Consider the following 22,801-nt stretch of genomic DNA (forward strand, 5'->3'; position numbering starts at 1 on the left):
ACTGGCAGTTTACCGAGTGGTTTCTCTATCCACCTAGCAAATGATTACAACTTGAAGGGAAGCCTTTGAATTTGAATAGTTGCAAGTGTTTCGAGGACGCAGTGCATGCTTCTAAAACTCAGTTTGCAGGTTTGCTGCCCAAGTGACATCACCGGCTATAAAAAAAAATGTGAATCCAGATTTAATATCAAAATGAGCCATCCCAGTGGATACTGTCAAGAGCTGTGTTACCACTCAAGCACAACTAATTGCAAAAATGGTAGTGTTACGCCGCCACTTGCTATCACTAAACGCAGCCAGTGCACATTGCTTTTACTGACAAAGGTGTAATTTTGAAGTAAGCCCATAGAAAGCAGTCACGCTGCTCATCATGTAGTTTGCAGAAGAGTGAAAAAGGTTAATTGCTACTAATTGCTTGCATTGACCCTATGTCATCCAAGAAACCCTCATTGTTTAGGTTTGTCCGTCGAATGCACCTCCATAGCAATGTTATATAAAATATCTAATGCAGACATCATAAGTACTCTGAGATAAGTACAAGTTTTTAATATTTACAATGTTCTGCCTCTTTCTCCAGTGAAGATCAGACATACTTAAGGTGTGTGCATCTGTGTAGCTGCATTAGTGCCCGGTAGGGGAGGGACCCCAACATTACCATGAGAAGCAGTGTGTTTTGCTGTATTTGGGACTCCTCCAGCAGTGAATGCCGAGACCCACGAATCTGTGGCCACTGGCCACCTCTCCTGTCCCCGTGGATGGCGCACCAGCCAGAACAGAAGATCAGTAGATCCCTCTTCTGGAAATATGTGTGGATTTCAGAGATGGTACCCGCATCTCTTAGACATTTTTTTTAGTTGTTTATATAGCGCCATTAATTTTCACAGCTCTATAGAGATATCATCACTGTGCCCATTGACACAATCTAAATTCCCTATTAGTGTGTCTTTAGAGTGTGAGAGGAACCCAGATGAAATCCACACAAACACGAGGAGAACATACTTCTTGCTAATATTATCCTTGGTGGGATTTGAACCTGGTGCAACAGGCTAAATTGATCCCTGTCCAAATTCAACCCGGTTATAGTTTGGCCCGGGATATAAACTGTCCTAGGCCAAACTATACCTGGGGTGTAAAATAGCCTAGGCCAAACTCTACCCCTTCAGGGCACAATATACCCCTTTATTTTATGAGCCTTGCAAATGAGATAGATATTAAGGCCCCGTTACACATAGCGAGATTGTTAGCGAGATCGCTGAAAAGTCACAGATTTTGTGACGCAACAGTGACCTCGCTAGCAATCTCGCTAAGTGTGACACATAGCGGCGACCGTCCCCCCGCTGGATATTGCTGATCGTGCTCGAATGTCCCAGACCCCTACTATTTAATATATTTATTAATGATCTAGTGGATGGCTTACACAGTAAAATATCAGTATTTGCAGATGATACAAAACTATGTAAGGTAGTTAACACAAAGGAGGACAGTTTGCAACTGCAGACAGATTTGAGTAAATTGGAGAATTGGGCTGAAAAATGGCAAATGAGGTTTAACACAGATAAGTGTAAGGTTATGCACATGGGAAGGAGAAACAGATGCTACAATTACTTACTAAATGGGAAACTGCTGGGGAAATCAGACATGGAAAAAGACTTAGGCATCTTAGTCAATAAGAAGCTAAATTGGAGTGCCCAGTGTCAGGCAGCAGCCACCAAAGCAAATAGGGTCATGGGATGCATTAGAAGAGGTCTGGGGACACGAGATGAAAACATAATTCTCCCTCTGTGCAAATCACTCGTCAGACCACACTTGGAGTATTGTGTGCAATTTTGGACGCCGGTGCTCAAGAAAGACATTACTGAACTTGAAAGGATTCAAAGGCGGGCTACTAAAATGATAAATGGAGTTGGTTCACTACAATACCCAGAAAGGTTATCAAAATTAGGCCTATTTACTCTAGAAAAGAGAGGACTTAGGGGAGACTTTATATATATATGTACAAGTATATCAGAGGGCAATACAAAGATCTCTCCAATGAACTGTTTGTACCAAGGACTATGACAAGAACAAGGGGGCATTCTCTTTGTTTGGAGGAAAGACAATTTCTGCACCAGCATAGAAGAGGATTCTTCACGGTAAGAGCAGTGAGGCTCTGGAATTCTCTTCCTGAGGAAGTGGTGATGGCCAACTCACTGAAAGAATTTAAGAAAGGAATGAATGCTTTTCTTGTGAGTAACAGTATAGAAGGTTACGAATAACAGAATATTATAGGTAGATGCTTGACCCAGCTTAGGGGAAGGAATTTTTTTCCCTATGGAGAAAATTGGCTTCTACTCTGTGGGTTTTTTGCCTTCCCCAGGATCAACAATGCAGAACAGCTGCACTAAAAATAGGCTGAACTAGATGGACATAAGGTTTTCCTTCAGCCTTCAAAACTATGTTACTATGTTATGTTGCTATTTTTTAATCGTTGGTGTCCTGCTGGCCAGCATGCATCGCTGTGTTTGACACCATAACAACGAGGAGCGACCTCATAGGCGACTCAGAACTCACATCTATCGAGGTCTGAGTCGTCAGAATAGTTGATGTGTGACAAGGTCCCAACGACCGCCGAGATCGATATACGGATCGCCACATCGTTGCTGCATCGTTGAGTAGATCTGCCTGTTTGACAGCTTACTAGCGATCATGTAGCGACGCACCAGCGATCCTTACAGGTCGTATCGTTGTCGGCATTGCTGGTGCGTCGCTTAGTATAACGGTACCCTTAGATGCCATTTTTAATAATTTAAAGCTGACTTACATGTATTGGGAAGGTATTCCTGTTGCCAATAACATGATGAAGATTACAATACAATGTAACTGGTAACAGACAGCGGTCATTATATCTGAGATTACACTGTTGTCCATTAAGATAAGGGCTTTTACCTTAAAGTGTAATTGTAACTTGTTCTTATCACTTCACAGGTTTTCTCATACTGTCCCTGATTGGTTGAACAGTGCACAGATCTCTTTCTCTCATACTCAGATGCACAGTTGCTCTTAATGTGTAACTACTGAGAAGTGCGGTAGGATTCTTTACCTCATTATTTCATTATTAAGTCTTTGTGTTTAGGGCCCGTCACACATAGTGACTCACCAGCGATCCCGACAACGATATCCCTTTGTCAGGATCGCTGGTGAGTTGCTACATGATCGCTGGTGAGCTGTCAAACAGACAGATTCACCAGCGATCAGCACCAGCAACGCCGAGCGCGCGGAGTTGCTGTGTACTTTAGATACCGGCGTGCTGATGCAGGGAGCTGGTAACTAAGGTACACATTGGGTTTCTAAGGGGCGCGCAGCACTTAGAAACCCGATGTGTACCTTGGTTACCAGCTCCCTGCATCAGCACGCTGGTAACTAAGGTACACATCGGGTTTCTAGGCGCAGCGCGCCCCCTTAGAAACCCGATGTGTACCTTAGTTACCAGCTCCTGCTCGCTGGTCGCTGGTCTCCCACCTGTCACACGCAGCGATGCGTGCTGACCAGCGGGAGACCAGCAACCCCAAAAATGTCCAGACATTTCAACAGCGATCAGCGATACCCGGCAGGGGGGCGGTCGCTGATAAGTGTCACATACAGCGATCTCGCTGGTGAGATTGCTGTTGCGTCACAAAACTAGTGACTCAGAAGCGATCTCGCTAGCGAGATCGCTGTGTGTGACGGGGGCTTTAGAACCTTAAGATTTAAGTCAGTTATCTTCTCACATAACTTTCCTGACAAATCTGAACCTCCAATAATATATTGCAATATTAAGCAATTCTCGTGTATATAACTCAATGCTGCTGATATCAATGGGTATAATCTGGCATCGCATCAGGGGGTATCAAATGGCCTAGGCCATAATGAAAGCCGGGTATAATAAAGCCTAGTCAGGTTTAACCCCAGGTTTAGTCTGGACTCGGGATATACTATGGCCTTTTACACCGGGACCCTTAAAGTGCTAACCAATGATTCACCGTGCTGCCCTATATCACAAAAATGTATTGTCTAACAACTCCATTAAGTATACAGGGGACGATTCATCAATGCTTTTTTTGCCAGATTTTTAACGAAAAAGCTTTGAAAAGTCACTCAATGAGAGGATGCAAAAAAATGTATCTGCTGGTGTTTTTACGCCATACATGACCCAGGTCCAACATATTGGGTGGAGCTGGGGCAGGTTGTGAGCATGTCAGGGTGTGGCGATCCCGGTTCATAAACTTTGTGATTAGCAGAAGCGCTCCCTGCACCTCAAATCTTACTCCAGGTTCTGACTGGAGGAAGATTTTGGCAAGGTGCACATAGAGGAGCATGCCACTACACACTTCACCTGATTCATTCAAAGCGTGTGTCTCTTAATAAATCAAGACTGCCGCTCCAACACACCCCCTTCATCAAGACTGGTGAGAGAATAGCCGATCTTATGGATCAGGACCATAAACTTTGTAAGATGTATATTGTTATTTTGGCACTTTGGATTATTGAACAGATACAGCATACATTTATGGTAACAATCTAAAAACTATATATATCTACATTTATAAAAATGAGTGTATGTGTGTGTGTATCTGTGTGTATATCAGCCACACCCACTCCATATAGCAACCAATCACTTTCATTTCACCAGAGGTGTTTAAAAGAAGCTGAGCTGTAATTGGTTGCTATGAACAACAGTTTTCCTTGTAGACAGTTGTGGTAACTGAGGCCTATTATTCTTATCATTTCTATGGTGTTATCGTCCTTCTGTAAATCTGGAAATAACACAATTTATTTCTGCGCGGACACAGACCACCCTCTGACACAGACTGCAGGAAGTACCCAGAGGGAGCCAAGTATTACACAGGATAGGATTAGATACACGGCTCAGCAGACAATAGCACACAGGAGAGGATTAGATACACAGCTCAGCACACAGTATCACACAGGATAGGATTAGATACACAGCTCAGCAGACAGTATCACACAGGATAGGAATAGATACACGGTTCAGCAGTTAGTATCACACAGAATAGGATTAGATACACAGCTCAGCAGACAGTATTACACAGGATAGGATTAGATACGAAGCTCAGCAGACAGTATCACACAGGATAGGATTAGACACACAGCTCAGCAAACAGTATCACACAGGACAGAATTAGATACACAGCTCAGGAGACAGTATCACACAGGACAGAATTAGATACACAGCTCAGCAGATGGTATCACACAGGATAGGATTAGATACACGGCTCAGCAGTCAATATCACACATGATAGGATTAGATACACAGCTCAGCAGACAGTAACACACAGGACAGAATTAGATACACAGCTCAGCAGACAGTATCACACAGGACAGAATTAGATACACAGCTCAGCAGACAGTATCACACAGGATAGGTTTAGATACACAGCTCAGCAGATGGTATCACACGGGATAGAATTAGATGCACAGCTCAGCAACAGGATGTGCAAAGGAGAGGACTTTTTCTTTCCAAGAATTCCACTCCTTCCATCTGATTTGCTATTTGATTTTAAACGCCTTCAGTTTCCACTTCGACTGGCATTTGCAATGTCCATTAACAAGGCTCAGGGACAGTCCTTGAAAGTAGTAGGGATCGATTTGCAATATCCATGCTTTTCTCCTGGTCAACTCTACGTGGCCTGTTCAAGAGTTGGAACTGCCAAAAAACTGTTCATCTTTGCACCGAAAGGAAAAGCCAAAAATGTTGTTTATCAAGAGGTTCTTGAATGAGTTGAAAATAAAATACTATCAACACTTAGGTAATCGTTTAGATTTGTGTTGCAAATCTGTAGTTTGAATATATGATGTGAAATGTTTTTATGTGTAATATAATCATAATTTGTTATAACTAACCACAGTTATTTACAATGCCCGGGCAACGCCGGGCTCTTCAGCTAGTAATACATATATAAACAACTGCAATAAGCAAACAAAGCTTCTCTATTACATTACAATAGATTTCTTGAAAACTGTAGATATAGTCATGTTTTCTTCAAGACAAGGACTAATCATCCTTCTAATCAAAGTGGGTTAAAAATGTGTCTGCACCCTAAATGGAGTGCGTATACAAGTATTTTATGGGTTACAATGCACATTAGAAGTGTTCGCTATAATAGTGACCTACATTTATCAGATTCATACTTGAGAAAAGCCACCTGCCATATAAATCAGCCACCCACTTTCTTCACAAATTTACAAATCTAGGGCAAAGTCTTGAACATCATTTAAAAATGTAGGCATGCAAAATAAGGCAATATCTATTTTTAAAACTCAACATAGCCAAACAGCCCTTTATGTTTCATTATATTTTCAGTATACCATACCGTAAAAAAAAAAACTCAATTTCTATGAATATGGCATTTACATTTGAAAATAGGAGCTGGGCAAGTTTGGACAGTATCACACAAACTCACAATATTAAAGTGCACCTAGGGAATGCATTATTGCAAAAATAGCTAAAAGTGTTTTTTAAAACCAAGTTTATAATGGACCATTGTTGTGAGAAAATAGTATACTTTTTTTAGTACAAGACACTGTTCCTCTACACAAAGGCAAAGTATCTTTTCCTTTAAAACTCAATTATTCTGTTCCTATGTTATTCTTCTATCAAGATTATGAAAAAATGGACAAGTGGGCATGACCGTTATCCTTATCCAAGAGGTGTGTCTCTGCACTGCTGGAAAAAAATGGGAAAATGGGTACTCAACTGTTATGGTGTAGGGTACTCAGAAGTAAATGATAATCTTCAGCAGATGAAAAAATGTCAGCGTTAGAATTACAATAAAGTGTAATATTTTATTAACATATGAACAATCCAAATGAAACCAGATAAAAATCAACCAACGTTTCAGCCGTATGTGGCCTTTTCAATGAACATCTGTGCAAGTAGGAAATAATGAACAAAAATAAAAAATAAAAAGTAATTATGGTCATGTAGCAGATAAATTAAATTAAATACAATTGGCATGCATGTATCAAATATGTTTACAAACAATAAAAACACATTACTGTATATACTCGAGCATAAGCTGAGTTTTTCAGCACATTTTTTTTGTGCTGAAAATGCCCTCCTCGGCTTAAACTGTAGTAATTTTCCCAAAAGATGGCGGGGAAGGGGGAGCGGCGGAGCAGCAGGCCACAGGAAGCAGGAGACGGCTGCTGCAGCTAAGTCCTGTGTCCGCTGCTAAAGAGAAATGAATATTCACTGCGCTGGCAATGAATATTCATTTCTTTTATAGTGCGCACAGTGTCAGCCGCAGCCGCCGGCTCCTGCAGCGGCCGGGAGATCACGTGCGCCCGCTACTTAAGAGTCATGAATATTCACCTCCCATAGGCGTGGAGAGAGGTAATGAGCAGGGACACGTGTTTGCCCGCCCACTGCAGTTGCTGACACCGTGGCACCGGAACAAGATGCTGCGAGGGAGCACAGCGACGGTAAGTAGGATGTTTTTTTTGGTATGCTTTTCTCAAGGAGGCCATGCATACAAGGATAAGAATTAGGAACCATACATATAAGAATAGGGATGAGATGGCCATGCATACAAGGTGGATGAAGAGCCATGCATACAAGGATGGGGATGAGGAACCATGCATACAAGGATAGGGATGAGATGGCCATGCATACAAGAATAGGGATGAGGAACCAAGCATACCAGGAAAAGGATGAGGAACCATGTATACCAGGATAGGGATGAGATGGCCATGCATTCAAGGATAGGGATAAGGAGCCATGCATACAAGGATAGGGATGAGAAACCATGTATACCAGGATAGGGATGAAGGGACAATGCATACAAGGACAGGGATGAGGGGACAATGCATACCCGGCTTATACTCAAGTCAATAAGTTTTCCCAGGTTTTCGTGGCAAAATTAGGTGTCTCGGCTTATACTTGGGTCGGCTTATACATGAGTATATACTATATGTAAATTCGCAAGATCATTGAGCTTCAAAAATTAACAAAAGGATAGCAGTCCACTATAAGTGGATGTATGCAGATTAACTAAAGACTAATCCAATGGAGTGTTCCAGGAGAGAGGCATAATATAGTAAGTGCCTCCCATTTTGGTATATATCAGTAAGGCATTGTTCAGAATATAGGAAAAAAAAGGCCAAAAGAAGAAAGAAAATAAAATGAGGAGGAAGAGGTAAGGGAAAGGACTGAGCGTGAGGATTAAGAGTATAAACAAAAGAGTAAACCCCATAAACAATGTATACATGTCAGAGAGGCAAAGAGAAAAGCTTAATAATACCTGTATTGGGTGGGATCCCAACAAGCAAGAAAGTGGTGCTATGGCGTCGTGGTAATGTCCAGTGGTCAAGTGACACACTTTATGTGGTGTAGGGGCGGGTTCGCAAAAGACATCCTGCATTGTGGGTGCTGGCTCTCAGGCATAATAATGTGCAAGCTAATTGGTATCGGAAAAAGCTGAGGATGGTGCAGTCATGCGCAGTACAAATACTATAAAAGAAGGAGATGTGGTAAAAATGATAGTATATACACAAAAGAGAGTAATAAATTACAAAGAAAGATAGATAAACAAGCTGAGTGGAGATTAGCACGTGGGTTCTTACAGTGTAAGGGCTCATACTCACTTGCGAGAGACTCGCATGATTCTCGTGCAAGTCTTTCGCATGAAAACCTGGCACTGCCGCCGGCACTCGGACCGGAGCGTGCGGCTACATGTACTTCTATGCAGCCGCACGCTCCAGTCCGAGTGCCGGCGGCAGTGCCAGGTTTTCATGCGAGAGACTCGCACGAGAATCGTACGAGTCTCTCGCAAGTGAGCATGAGCCCTAAAAGGATGATGATATATTGTATAGGGTTCTATACCTTTAGGAGTTTTATTAGAAAGTTTAGGGTAAAGAAGAAAAAAGATAATAGGAAACTATAACAATATAGCAAACTCAAACAAGTCCCATAAATTAAATCTGAACCTAATATTCTTTACTGATACCATAAATCAGTATGGATATCATACTCTTAGTTAAGGCCAAGTGGGAATAAAGTCTGTAGGACATGAATCCAATAGGACTCACATTCTTTAATTTTTCCTTACCAAGTGGGCATTACCTTTTTTTATCAAAGAGGTGTGTCTCTGCACTGCTGGCACTCTGAGTACTGATTGGACACCATCATCCTGTGTAGGGTCAAACCCCCAATTGGTAACACCCATTTGTTAATATATTCATAAAGAATGATAAAGGAACAGCACAACTCAAAGTTATAAGAAAAAATGCTTAAAAAATTGTAATTTATGAAGAACACAGGTATTTACTAAAACGAACATGTTAGGAAAGCTAACAGGTCCTTGTCTCTATTATGAGATATCTATTGGATCCATATGTAAAAATACATCTGTTTTCCCATTAATCCAACTGCAGCTTATAGATATCAAAAAGTCATATAGCATCTGTACCGTGGTTTCATATTCACTCACATTCAGTTTTTCAGCTTAGATTGTCTCCTATTATATGATGGAGCCTGACAATTTTGTATTACTCATTTACACAAAAAAGTAAAAAAAAATTCTTACTGAAAACATACAGCTATAAATAAAGGTATGAAAATTTTTATAGAGAACTGATAAAAATCCAGTGTGCTAAATGCTTCCACTGACGCATGCATACAGACGTTTGCCATATTCCTTTTGCGGCATCTCTATGTGGTTGACAAAGCTGACTATACAGCCTATACATTTTCGAGTTGTCACTTGACATCTTATTCTTTAGTTGCTAAGCAATTCAAGTCACTGCTTAGCAAATTTTGAAGCTTTGAGAATATTCGACAATGTTCATTGGGGTGACTGAGATTCTGTAATGTACAATCACAGGAGAAGAATGGCAGTAAAGTGCCTATAGATGCTATTACGGTTAATGACAGAACAATTTGATGGTTGTTAACTGTGATCACCATATCTAGAATAGTGAAGAAAAAAAGCTGTGACTGACCGCTCATTTTCAAGTGCTCATCATCAATGGCAAGCACTATCATTGTAGAATTTAATGCAATATCTAAAAAATGTGTATGGAAATACTGTCAGCATATGGCACACATCCAGGGATGTAGTGCCTTAATAGAAGACAACCTGGAGAAGTTATATTTGTTGGCCATCATTACTGTGTGCATGCTTTCCACTGTATTCACTGCTAGTTCTGGACTTGTCCCATATACTTTCGTGACTTTGTTTTTTTTCTACAGGGAGCAAATGGGCGTGCATGAGCAGCTCAAAGACTATGCAGACTTTTAGAGACCTGGTAGATTGGGCAGATTGTGAACATTAACTTGCCATTGTGGAATATGACCGCATATGTGTAAGGTTACCACAAAGCATTTTCATTTCCAGCCAATTAGCCAGTAAAAAGGTATCCTTTATGGTTGAAATTAAAATATTCAAGGCCAAATTGTGCTAGCAGCTATGGCAGTCTTAATAAAAGGGTTAAATGGTTGCTTAATAGGTCAATTATGAACCCAAATCACCTCCTCTAATTGTTCAATCAGCATTCCAATTTAAGGACAGATCATTCTACCCTTTCAGGTCACAGACCTCATCTCTGGAAAATTTAGATGGCTTCTTCCCATTAGATTAGACCAGGAAACTTAATTTTTTATACTACTGAAATCAAAACTTGGCTTCCCTACATTGTCTATGTCATTATCATGCCTAAGCGTAGCATTTAATCTCTGCGACCTTTCATTAAAGGGGTGGTTTGTTCTCAGAAGAACAGTCTTCCGAATTGTGACAGTGTTCAATGCACACACTGCCAAGACTTCTCTGTGGGTGGGCAGTAATGAGACCCCATTTAAATAATTAGCATACTTGAGGTCACCTGCCCACTAGTCTCCTAGTCTTAAGTCTCTTTTATTAAAAAAAAGACTAGTTGGGACAAGATTGCAAGAAGAACTATTCCGGAGTCATTGGAGCACATTGATTGCTGAAGGTTCTCAGTTTTTTCTTATTTTGGTTGTACTTTTGCTTTTGCCTTACATTTACCAATGAACTACTGCCCAAAACACTGACGTGTGTTTAAAGCTTAAAAATTCCTTCTTGTTTCAGTGAACAGAATCCGTACAAGTCGTTTTTTAAAGCTGATTTTAGTCTAACTTGTAGAATGATTGTCAAATAGCACATCCTTAAGGGCCAGTCACACTAAGCGATATCGCTAGCAATATCGTTATAACTTGTGACGTTATAGTGATATTGCTAGCAATATCGCTATGTCTGATACTTACCTCCGACCGGCTCCCCCGCTGGTTATCGCTGATCGCGCGAGAACGTCCAGGACTGTTTCTCGTCGTCAGCTTCCTGCGGCGCTTCCTGCGGCGAGACGAGCGACGAGCGTGGAGCCGGGTGGGAGGACGTAGGATCGCCTAGTGTGACAGGTAAGTAGCGACCCCCGTCCCCAGCGATGTCGCTGGTGAGATCTGCCTGTGTGGCAGCTCACTAGCGACCACTTAACGATGTACCAGCGATCCTGACCGCGTCATATCGCTGGTCGGGATCACTGGTACATCGCTAAGTGTGACAGTACCTTAAGGCTATGTGCACACGCTGCGGATTGGTCTGCGGATTTGTATCTGCGGAACCAACCGCAGGTAAAATGACCTGCGGTTTTACCCGCGCATTGGCCTGCGGTTTTTCCCTGCAGTTTATCACCTCTACAATGGAGGAGATGGTAAACCGCAGCAGAATCCGCAGATAAGAAGTGACATGTCATTTCTTTCTGCGGATTCAAAACCGCAGCTTTTCCGCAGTTAAAAATCCGCAGCATGTGCACAGCAGATTGTAAATCACACAGACTAACATGGTACTGTACACTGTCTGCAGAACTGCTGCAGAGCCGCAGTGGAGCCGCAACAAAAACCGCAGCGTGTTCACATAGCCTAATAGTAGTGCTAGGAAGTTTGGAATTGACATATGCAACTTTTTTTCCAAATCCAATGTTTGGTGCTAAAAATACAGCTGTGTGCACGTAGAATATAATATACCGCATTAAACTTCTCACTTTCTTTCTACACATTTAGTTTACCTTTTGTATTTTAATTATAATTTGTATGCTATTGCATAGAAAATGAATGATTGGGTCATGCAATCAATGCAGGTTCAGTAAAATAAGAGACCAAAAAATGTATTGTCTGTTTGAAAAAAATATATCTTTCCTCCCAACTTTCGCCAATGCACTTAGGACGAGACAACTCGAAGGCTTTCTGGTACGGTATTTGCAAGTGGATGAAAATACAAGTAGAATAGGCTAAAATAAAATATGTGTAGTTGGCAGTAAATGGGAGCCCACCACAGGTGAGAAATGAGAAATTTCGAGGTCAGTTGCACACTGTAAAAAAGGAGAAGTGCCGTTTAATGTAAATGTTTTCAAAGATAAATCAATCATCTCATCTCAGCTGAATATTAGCTCTGGGGTGTCCTAGAATCAAGTCCAAATAATTCAGAGTCATCAGACTCACAGGAGCTGATAATATTGATGTGGAGGATTTCAATGGTAGTTTGCCCGATTTCAGATCCTAACAAGTCTTGTAAATGTGTTTATTCTTTTTTATTATTTAGAACTGTGCCACCTGAGTCAACTATGTTCTGCCCCACGCAAATGGCACTGCCGCGTGCAAAGAGACTATATGGCAGAACACAAAGGACTGCAGACCTCCATGTCTCTTCACATGGCACCGTATTAGAATTAATACTCCGATAGTGCATGCCATGATATGTAACTAGGTCATACAAATACTGTGGGGCTCCACCAAAGTCTATAGGAACAGAATTTAGACAAAAAAATATCCAATTGGAATAAAAACTATAACTACACTTTGAAAAACTTGAATATTAGTGAAAGAAATATAGATCCAGTTTGGTGTTTGCTGGCATGTCTTGATCTTTACCTTAACCTGACACTTTTTCATAACAAAACAATAAATTCTTCATTGACTACATTTTTTTCTAATGTCTGTCACTCATTTTTACGCTGGCAGTCCACTTAAATGCAATCAGTAAAGATTTCGAGGCTTTTTACTTTAGATTCCCAGTGTAATGCTAACTCATCAGAACTAATTCATTTTCTATTTAAGTAGAAGCTTTCCCTTTTAAAGGTATTATTGGAGTTGACATACAGATATTACTTCTTATGCCCTAGAGACTTCCTGACTGTGTTACTTATCTACAAATAACAATTATATGTTATTAAAAAGGTTTGAACATATATAGCTGGAGTGATTAGAAGCTGAATGACTCTAGATGCCGAAATCATATTAACTTCAATTAGATTAGAACAAATTGGCTGTGAAATGGAGATAAATAAATACAATTGTTACCAGTTATGAATGGGAATCTTGCTGGAAAAAGAATGGCTTCGCTGACAGCAATGCAAAATAGGCAAAAAATATGAATGGCGCAATCAGTCTGCTTAGCTTTTTACGTTTCTGAGCTCCAAATGATCCCTTACATTTTGCCTTACAGATATGTGCTCGAAGCAAGTTCTGGACCACCAACATTTAGTAGACTAGGTTACGACTTTCATACAGTTGCTAAAGAAACAAATGTTTTTAGTTATCTACATATATATATATCTAATATATAAAGCTCAATGTGTGTATGTATGTATGTATGTGTGTGTGTATGTCCGGGATTGGCACCTGCACCGTCGCAGCTACAGCCACAAAATTTGGCACAGTCACACAACTGGACCCCGAGAGCGTCATAGGCTATGTTGTGAGGCGAAATTTTAACCCTGCGTGTTCCAATTCACCAAACAATTTTGCCCCTATCTACATAATGTGGAAAAAGTGTGTGTATCAAGCCCCGCCCTTCATTATGATGTCACAATGGTTGCCATGGTGACGAAGATATCTTAATAGGTTGCAATGGTGATGGTGATGATGATGTCAAAATGGGTATATGCAAAACACAAGCCGCGGAGACACCATCACATGTTTCTCAATGCAAGCAATGACTAGCCAGGTCTTTCCCCGGGAAGGAACAACCATGGGAAGGGCAGTCTCCAATGAAGGAAACGACCTATGCCAAAACATGGTATCCATCCACAGACAGCTGATTCAGGGTATTGCCCCTCATCAGTGTGGAGTAGGAGACTGGCTAGTAGGAGCAATGCCTAGTAAAAGACTGTGAACAATGAGGATGAATGAACTCATGGAGATCAACATCCAACACTGCGGAGACACCATCACGTGTTTCTCAACGCAGTGATTCTAGAGCAATGCCCCCATCCCTTATGGGAAATATGCAAAAACATGCAAAACACAAGCCGCGGAGACACCATCACATGTTTATCAACGCAAGCAATGACTAGCCAGGACTTTGGGATGGCGGATATGTATGATGGGTATATGGGCACGGGACTATGGGATGGAGGATATGTATGATGGATATATGGGCATGGGACTATGAGATGAAGAATGTGTGATGGGTAAATGGGCACTCGACTATGGGATGGAGGATATGTATGATGGGTATATAGGCACAGGACTATGGAATGGCAAATATGTATGATGGGTATATGGGCATGGGACTATGGGATGCAGAATATGTATGATGGTATATGGGCATGGGACTATGGGATGGAGAATATGTATGATGGGTATATGAGCATGAGACTATGGGATGGAGGATGTGTGATGGGTATATGGGCACTCGACTATGGGATGGAGGATATGTATGATGGATATAATAATAATAATAATAATAATAATAAATTTTATTTTTATAGCGCCAACATATTCTGCAGCACTTTACATTTCAGAGGGGATTTATACAGACAATAGACATTACAGCATAACAATAATCACATACAGTAAATTATAACAAATACCAAGAGGAAAGAGGGCCCTGCTCGCAAGCTTACAGTCTATGAGGAAAGAGGTAGACACGAAAGGTGGGTGGTAACAGTTGCCCTGATTGTATGGACCAGCCATAATGTTAAGTGTGTAACAGTACAGACACAGAGGGCTAATGGATGCATAAAGCATGTGGGAACATGATGTGGGAAATCTGGTTATGGTAAAACTTTTGGCTATGCCACACAGGGATAGATTAGGTTAATGTGTTGAGGTGATAGGCCAGTCTGAATAAATGCGTTTTCAGGGCACGCTTAAAATTGTGGGGATTGGGGACTAATCGTATTGACCTGGGAAGTGCATTCCAAAGAATTGGCGCGGCACGTGTAAAGTCTTGGAGACGGGAGTGGGAGGTTCTGACTATTGAGGATGCTAACCTCAGGTCACCAGCAGAACGGAGGGCGCGGGTAGGGTGGTATACTGAAACAAGGGAGGAGATGTAGGGTGGTGCTGAGCCATGGAGGGCTTTGTGGGTGAGGGTAATAAGTTTATACTGAATTCTGGAGTGGATGGGTAGCCAGTGTAATGACTGGCACAAGGTAGAGGCATCAGTGTAACGATTGGTGAGGAATATGATCCTGGCTGCAACATTCAAGACAGATTGGAGAGGGGAGAGTTTGGTAAGAGGGAGACCGATTAGAAGAGAGTTACAATAGACGAGACGAGAATGAATAAGAGAAACAGTAAGAGTTTTTGCAGAGTCAAAAGTAAGAAAAGGTCGAATTCTAGAAATGTTTTTGAGGTGCAGATGACAAGAGCGAGCCAGTGATCGAATGTGGGGGGCAAAGGAAAGCTTGGAATCAAGTATGACCCCAAGACAGCAGGCCTGTTGCTGGGGAGTAATAGTGGAACCGCACACAGAAATAGCAATGTCGGGTATAGGTACATTAGTAGAGGGAGGAAACACCAGGAGTTCAGTCTTTGACAGGTTCAGTTTCAGATATAGTGAGGACATGATATTAGACACAGTGTTTAGACAATCGCCGGTGTTTTCTAGAAAGGCTGGCGTGATGTCAGGAGAAGAAGCGTATAATTGGGTGTCATCAGCATAGAGATGGTACTGGAAACCAAATCTACTGATTGTTTGACCAATAGGGGCAGTGTACAAGGAGAAGAGGAGGGGGCCTAGAACCGATCCTTGGGGACCCCAACAGTAAGGGGAAGGTGAGAGGAGGAGGAACCGGCAAAAGATACAGTAAAGGAGCGGTCGGAGAGATAGGAGGAGAACCAGGATAGAACGGTGTCCTTGAGGCCAATGGAACGGAGCATAGTGAGGAGGAGCTGATGATCCACAGTGTCGAATGCTGCAGAGAGATCCAAGAGAATTAGCATGGAGTAATGACCATTTGATTTAGCTGTTAGCAGATCATTAGAGACTTTAGTGAGGGCAGTTTCAGTGGAGTGTAAATATGGGCACAGGCCTATGGGATGGTGGATATGTATGATGGGTATATGGGCACGGGACTATGGGATGGAGGATAATTATAATTTGTTATAACTAACCACAGTTAGTTACTATGCCCGGGCAGCGCCAGGCTCTTCAGCTAGTACATCTATATATATAAAAATGAGTGTATGTATGTGTGTGTGTATCAAGCCGTGCCCCTCATTATGATGTCATAATGGTTGCCATAGCGATGCTGATGTCATAATAGGTTGCAATGGCGAAGATTATGTCACAATGGTTGCCATGGTGACGATGATGTCATAATAGGCTGCTATGCTGATGGTTATGTCATAATGGTTGCCATGGTGACGATGATGTCTTAATAGGTTGCAATGGTGATGGTTATGTCATAACAGTTGCCATGGTGATGATGTCATAATGGGTATATGGGCACGGGACTATGGGATGGAGGATGTGTGATGGGTATATGGGCACTGGACTATGGGATGGAGGATATGCATGATGGGTATATGGGCACAGGACTATGGGATGGCGGATATGTATGATGGGTATATGGGCACAGGACTATGGGATGGAGGATATGTATGATGGGTATATGAGCATGGGACTATGGGATGAAGGATGTGTGATGGGTATATGGGCACTCGACTATGGGATGGCGAATATGTATGATGGGTATATGGGCATGGGACTATGGGATGAAGGCTAATTATAATTTGTTATAACTAACCACAGTTAAATACTATGCCTGGGCAACGCCGGGCTCTTCAGCTAGTATAGATATATATCCAAACAGGTGATACACAGTCAATAACTGAAACAGCTATGAAGAAAGATTGAATGGGTATGGGTGAAGAACAACCAAATGCTGCTACAAAGGTGAGGTTGTGGAAGACTGCTTCATGTCACTGGTCATACACCATGACAATACTAAGAACAACAATAAGATTATATCGGCAAAGTCTCTCCCAGGCAAAGATTTCATAGCAGATTGCGGTTTCAACATGTGTTTTTCAAGTTATTTTGGTATTGTAGAGGGCAAGGGTGGACATATTGCTGGTGCAGCAAGTTCACCAACACATGGGCCCAGAGGTGGATAGAAGCCAAGGCAGGACCACATTATAGTGAGGGCAATCTGTCTTATCATCTGGGGCCTGATGCTCCGGGCTGCTAATGCCCAGCTTGCCCTCATTGCAATCTATTTTGGCATCGGCAGCACGGCGGGCAGGTAGACTTTCCTTCAGCACTGCTGTATGCAATAAAAGGTAGCTGTGAAGATTCAGAAAATCATCTTCAGCGTCCCACCTTTCCATGTCCTGCACTCTGTCTATGACTCAGCGGTGCGATTAGGTCATCACGCTGCTGAATCATAGAGCGTGTGCTGGACAGGAAAGGCGGGAAGCTGAAGATGACTTTCTCACATCTGGGTCACCTAGCTAGTGCCTGGTCAGAAGAGGATGGAATTGGCACCACAAGAGATTGTCTGTAGATGTCAGTGAATCTTTTTATTAGCACTGTGGGGAAGAGAATGATGGAGGGTAATGGGGAAAAGACAAGACAGTCTTCTAATGAATTGGGAGAGAGAAGACAATGCATGGTCTTATAAATATAAGACCATGCATTGTCTTCTCTCCCCCAATGCATTATAAGACCCTGTATTGCCTTCTCTGTTCCCCAAATTCACTATAAGTTATGATGAATTGGGGAAATTGAGAAGGAAATACAGGGTCTTAAAGTGAATTGGTGGGAAGTCAAGACATCCCGTGGACTTCACGGCTGTGGAGTTCCCTTGCTGTTGGTGAAACATCGGCCGTCAGGAGATGGTCCAGAGTATCCTTAAAAGTTGGACTACCGGGACTGCTGTGCGCTGTTGCGCAGCCTGGGGACAGTTCTGCATCCCCTCGGGGTAAAATACCCTACTCTTGATGCAGCGGGGATGTGTGGAGGTGCTGTCCACAAAGGAAGGGGGTGCACCGCTATATATATAAAAAGAAACAAAATGTTTTTGACAATGGTTGTAATATTGCATAATGGTGCTGATAAATAGAGACATAGATATAGTGAGAAAGAAAGAGTGAATAGTTTTATACCAAGAGTAGTTCTTTAGTAACTAGGTAACGGAGCTGATGAATAGTTTAGGTGTAGGATGATAATTAATGTAGAATGTTGTAAGAAACAGGGTTAATGTTATACTCATCCAAAGTAGTGTATGTTGACACTGTGTATAATATGCATAATTGTTTTGAAATGTTATATTTAAAAAAACAAAAAACTTTTCCCTGAAAATGTCCAACAGGTCTTCTTTATTGATAGTACTTTCTACGACCCACAGCACCACACAACAGCTGTGCGATAAACTCCGCAGCCAGACACAGCAGCTGCTTGACTCCGCACATAGGCCCGGGTACCTTTACTTTCTTCCCTTGGCAAATGGATGTCCCTAGCGGCTCTTTCACTGACCTGTCTCAGCTGTCAGACCCCTCAGGAGCTTCTTTTCTGTCCTTTTCTCCTCAGCAGATCTTCCTGTCTCCTGCGCTCCTCTCACTGACTGACCCTTCTAGAACCTTCTCTCCCCCTTTTATATCCTTCTCGTTCTGGTATCCCCACCCCCCATGACTTGACAGTTTCTTTAGCCAATGGCTGCTGTTTAGGTCCTATCCTCACAACTCTCCACTGCCCACTTGTGGTAAAACTCCAACATTACACTCTTTCTCTTTATCTCCAGCTGTTTCCCACCTTTCACTATAACAGTCCACCTACACCTTCCTACTGCAGACAGGTCCATACATCAGTCCACCTTCCCTACACGAAGACAATACAGGGTCTCATAATGAATTGGGGGAGAGAAGACAATACAGAGTCTTGTAATGAACTGGGGGTAACAAAGGACAATATAGGGTATTTTAATGTATTGGGTCAGAGAAGACAATACAGGGTCTTACATTGATTTGGAGGGACAAAAATATGAAGAAATGAGGGGTAGAGAGAACAATATAGGGTCATACAATGAGCTTGGGGTGATGAATTGGAAGGGAGAGAAGACAATATAATGTCTTATGTCTTATAGTCAATTGGGGGAGGAGAGAGGACAATACTCTGTCTTATAATGAACTGGGACGTGAAAGGGGACACAGGACATGAACTGGTAATTTATTTGGGAGAACAGTCACAGTTAACAAGTTAATTTATATTTTTTGGGAGTTGGAAAAGTGGCGATTTATAGTTATTGGAGGGCACAGTACTAGCTATGTAGACTAGTAGAGGCAAATTACGTAACTATTTTACTAGTAGAGGCAAATGTATACTCGTATAATACAGCCAGCATCTGCCCTCGGCTTTTGAGTCTGTTAAAAGGCCCTGACATGCTTCATGACAGATATATCCGCCATAGGGCATTAAGGAGTTAATAGTCTGCTTACGCTGGCAGACTGCACTTAGCGTAACAGATCGTTCAGTGGGCATAGGCTGCCAATGTAATCCCATTGCGAGACCTGTTTTTTATATGGATTTCTATTGTGATTGTTTTGGCTGTGGTTTTCGTCTCTTATTGGGATATCATCTTTTCAGTAAAACTATGTTGTTTTGGAAACTTCCTGTTTTCTGAGTTACCTAGTATTCATAAACCTTTATTGATAAAGTCATATGTGGATTACATCCGCTTTTACTGCAGTTCCACTGCAGAAATAAAGTAAAAACGCAAACATTTTTTACCTGTGGATTTTTCTCATTCCATTCTATAGAGGAAATGTGCCAATAAATCTCTAGGGAAATTGACATGCTGCGGGTTTCACAAATGCACCACAGGACAATTTCCGCAGTTTGAGAAAAACAGTACAGTAAGCTTTTACAAAAACTAAAAACATGAAATTACAACTAGAGTTGAGCGACTTTTGCTTTTTTAGGGTCGAGTTTCGTTTCATGAAACCCGACTTTTCCAAGAGTCAGGTTGAGCAAAATCGGCCGACTATAGGGAAAAGTCGGGGGTCCGACCGAAACATGAAACCCACTGTAAGTCAATGGGGAATTAAAGTCGGCAGTGAGAGGAGGACAGGAAACACACCTACAGTGCTCATTTGAATGCCAAAAGCATCAATTCTTCTTACTTAAGCTTGTCAAACTTAATTTACTTCATAATACTAGTTACGCACTGAAAAATGAGGGTTATTTGGCTAAAGTTGTGGGGGGGTAGGGCTGGCTCCAGGTTTTCATGTGTCCTGGGTGAAAGAGCGCCCCTTTAACACATACCACAACTCATGATGCTCCGATACTGCAGAGAAATAGCGGTATAGTACAATGAAAAATACTTCACTTTTTACATTTCATGACGAGGCCCATCTATTTCGCCAAAAAGAATCATTGGTCCCATATAATGTTTGAAACAGTATATGATGAGCTCTGCTCATAATGCTACAGTATATGTTGGTCCCCATGGATGAAGCTCCACTGTCTTATGGGCCCAAATAATGCTCCAAACATAATGGGCCCCATTTCTAATGCTCTAGTGTATAATGGGCCCTGTAAATGCTGCTCCAGTGTCTGATGTCCACCTTTGGAATGTTCCAGTGTATGGTGGGCCCCATCTATCATTCTCCAGAGTATAGTGCTCCCCAAAAATTGCTGTCCCAACATTGAAAACAATGAAATAAGTCTCCTCGCTAGGGAATCCCTGTACTAGTCTGGACTCCTCGTCGTCCCCATCTTCCATCTCACTGCACAGTATTTCAACCTTGCAAGTGCTGTGATCCTGAGCAAGCAGGGGGGCCCACTTGTTGGCGACGGCACTGGCACAGGGCCCCTGATAGTACGGTGGTGTGTCTGACGGCGGGTGGGCCGAACCTGCACTTTCATCTGCAGCTTCCTCTTTTTCACCATGTAAGATGGAACTGTATATGGGAAGGGTAACCTGAGTTTCATCAGGGTCAGGTTCAGGCCGTGTAGCGTGCGAGGGGAATTTAGTGGTCTGGGTCAATGTACCAGCAGATTCATCGAGCAGTGGCTGGGCATCAGTGCACTTGTGTCGCCCCCAGGAGTACGGTCGCCACAATGGCATTACCTTCCTCCTAGGGAGTGTGATGTCATGCTTGGGAGCAACGAAGGATCTCTCTAGCAGGTTAACTGATTGGGCGGCTTTATTCCCATGAGTCATGACCCTCCAAACAGCGTTCATGAAGGCAGTGTTTGTTTTACGTGGCAGTATGGTTGCAAAGCTGAACCTTAAAGAAATGTCCAGAAGGGCACCACCAGGAATGGAGCCTACGGCGTAATTTGACTCAACATGGGCAACCTCAACCATCCAGCAACAAAAAAGATGCACACATTGCAAGCTTAATTCCGTTAACGAACGAGACTCCGTCATGCCCCGCGGTCCGAGTCCGGCTTACTAGAGGGACACGCGAGGCCCTGGCACGTGAGATTGGCCAATAACTGGTGTGTCATGCCCTTACATGTCCGTGGCTGCATGTGCGCTACACTGAAAAGGCCAGCGTTTGTTGCTTACAGGTGCAGATAACCCGCTGAACAACGTTAGTGATGGGGATCTGGGATTACAATTATTACCCGCGAACGATGATTTCCCAGTAAGTGCAGGTCAACCACAGTTCCGAAATTAGGCCTAACCGTCATTCCTGAAAAAATGAAAAACTTATGTGTGCAAACCACAGGTGCTGTAGCTTGCTTAACAGCTCGCCAGCCGTTCTCAGGCCCAGTATGGATTACACGTGATTGCACAAAGGTGAGAAAGGGTACCGTATCCCCGGATAACATGTATGGATAGCATAGTGTACACATTCAAAATATATGTCTATAGATCAGGAGGCAGGCTCAAACGGTGTCAGGCCCAGTATGGATTACACGTGATTGCACAAAGGTGAGAAAGGGTACCGTATCCCCGGATAACATGTATGGATAGCATAGTGTACACATTCAAAATATATGTCTATAGATCAGGAGGCAGGCTCAGACGGTGTCAGGCCCAGTATGGATTACACATGATTGCACAAAGGTGAGAAAGGGTACTGTATCCCCGGATAACAAGTATGGATAGCATAGTGTACACATTCAAAATATATGTCTATAGATCAGGAGGCAGGCTCAGACGGTGTCAGGCCCAGTATGGATTACACGTGATTGCACAAAGGTGAGAAAGGGTACCGTATCCCCGGATAACATGTATGGATAGCATAGTGTACACATTCAAAATATATGTCTATAGATCAGGAGGCAGGCTCAGACGGTGTCAGGCACAGTATAGATTTGATGGCCCAGACTACACAGCGGAGGAGCAGGGAGAGGTAAAGATTGTAAATGCTGGGGCCCTGCCCAAGCAAGGGGGGCCCACTCGTGGGCGTCGGTACTGGCACTGGGCCCCTCATAGTACGGCGGTGTGTCTGACGGCGGGTGTGCACCACCACCGTCAGAGAGACTTGATTGCACTATGAGGGACCCTGTGCCAGTGCCCGCGCCCAAGAGTCGGCCTACCCACCTGTCCAGGGCAACGGCACTTGCAC

Source organism: Dendrobates tinctorius, unplaced genomic scaffold (assembly GCF_039654945.1).
Source record: "Dendrobates tinctorius isolate UK_male_01 unplaced genomic scaffold, ASM3965494v1 ptg000007l, whole genome shotgun sequence".
NCBI classification, from domain to species: domain Eukaryota; kingdom Metazoa; phylum Chordata; class Amphibia; order Anura; family Dendrobatidae; genus Dendrobates; species Dendrobates tinctorius.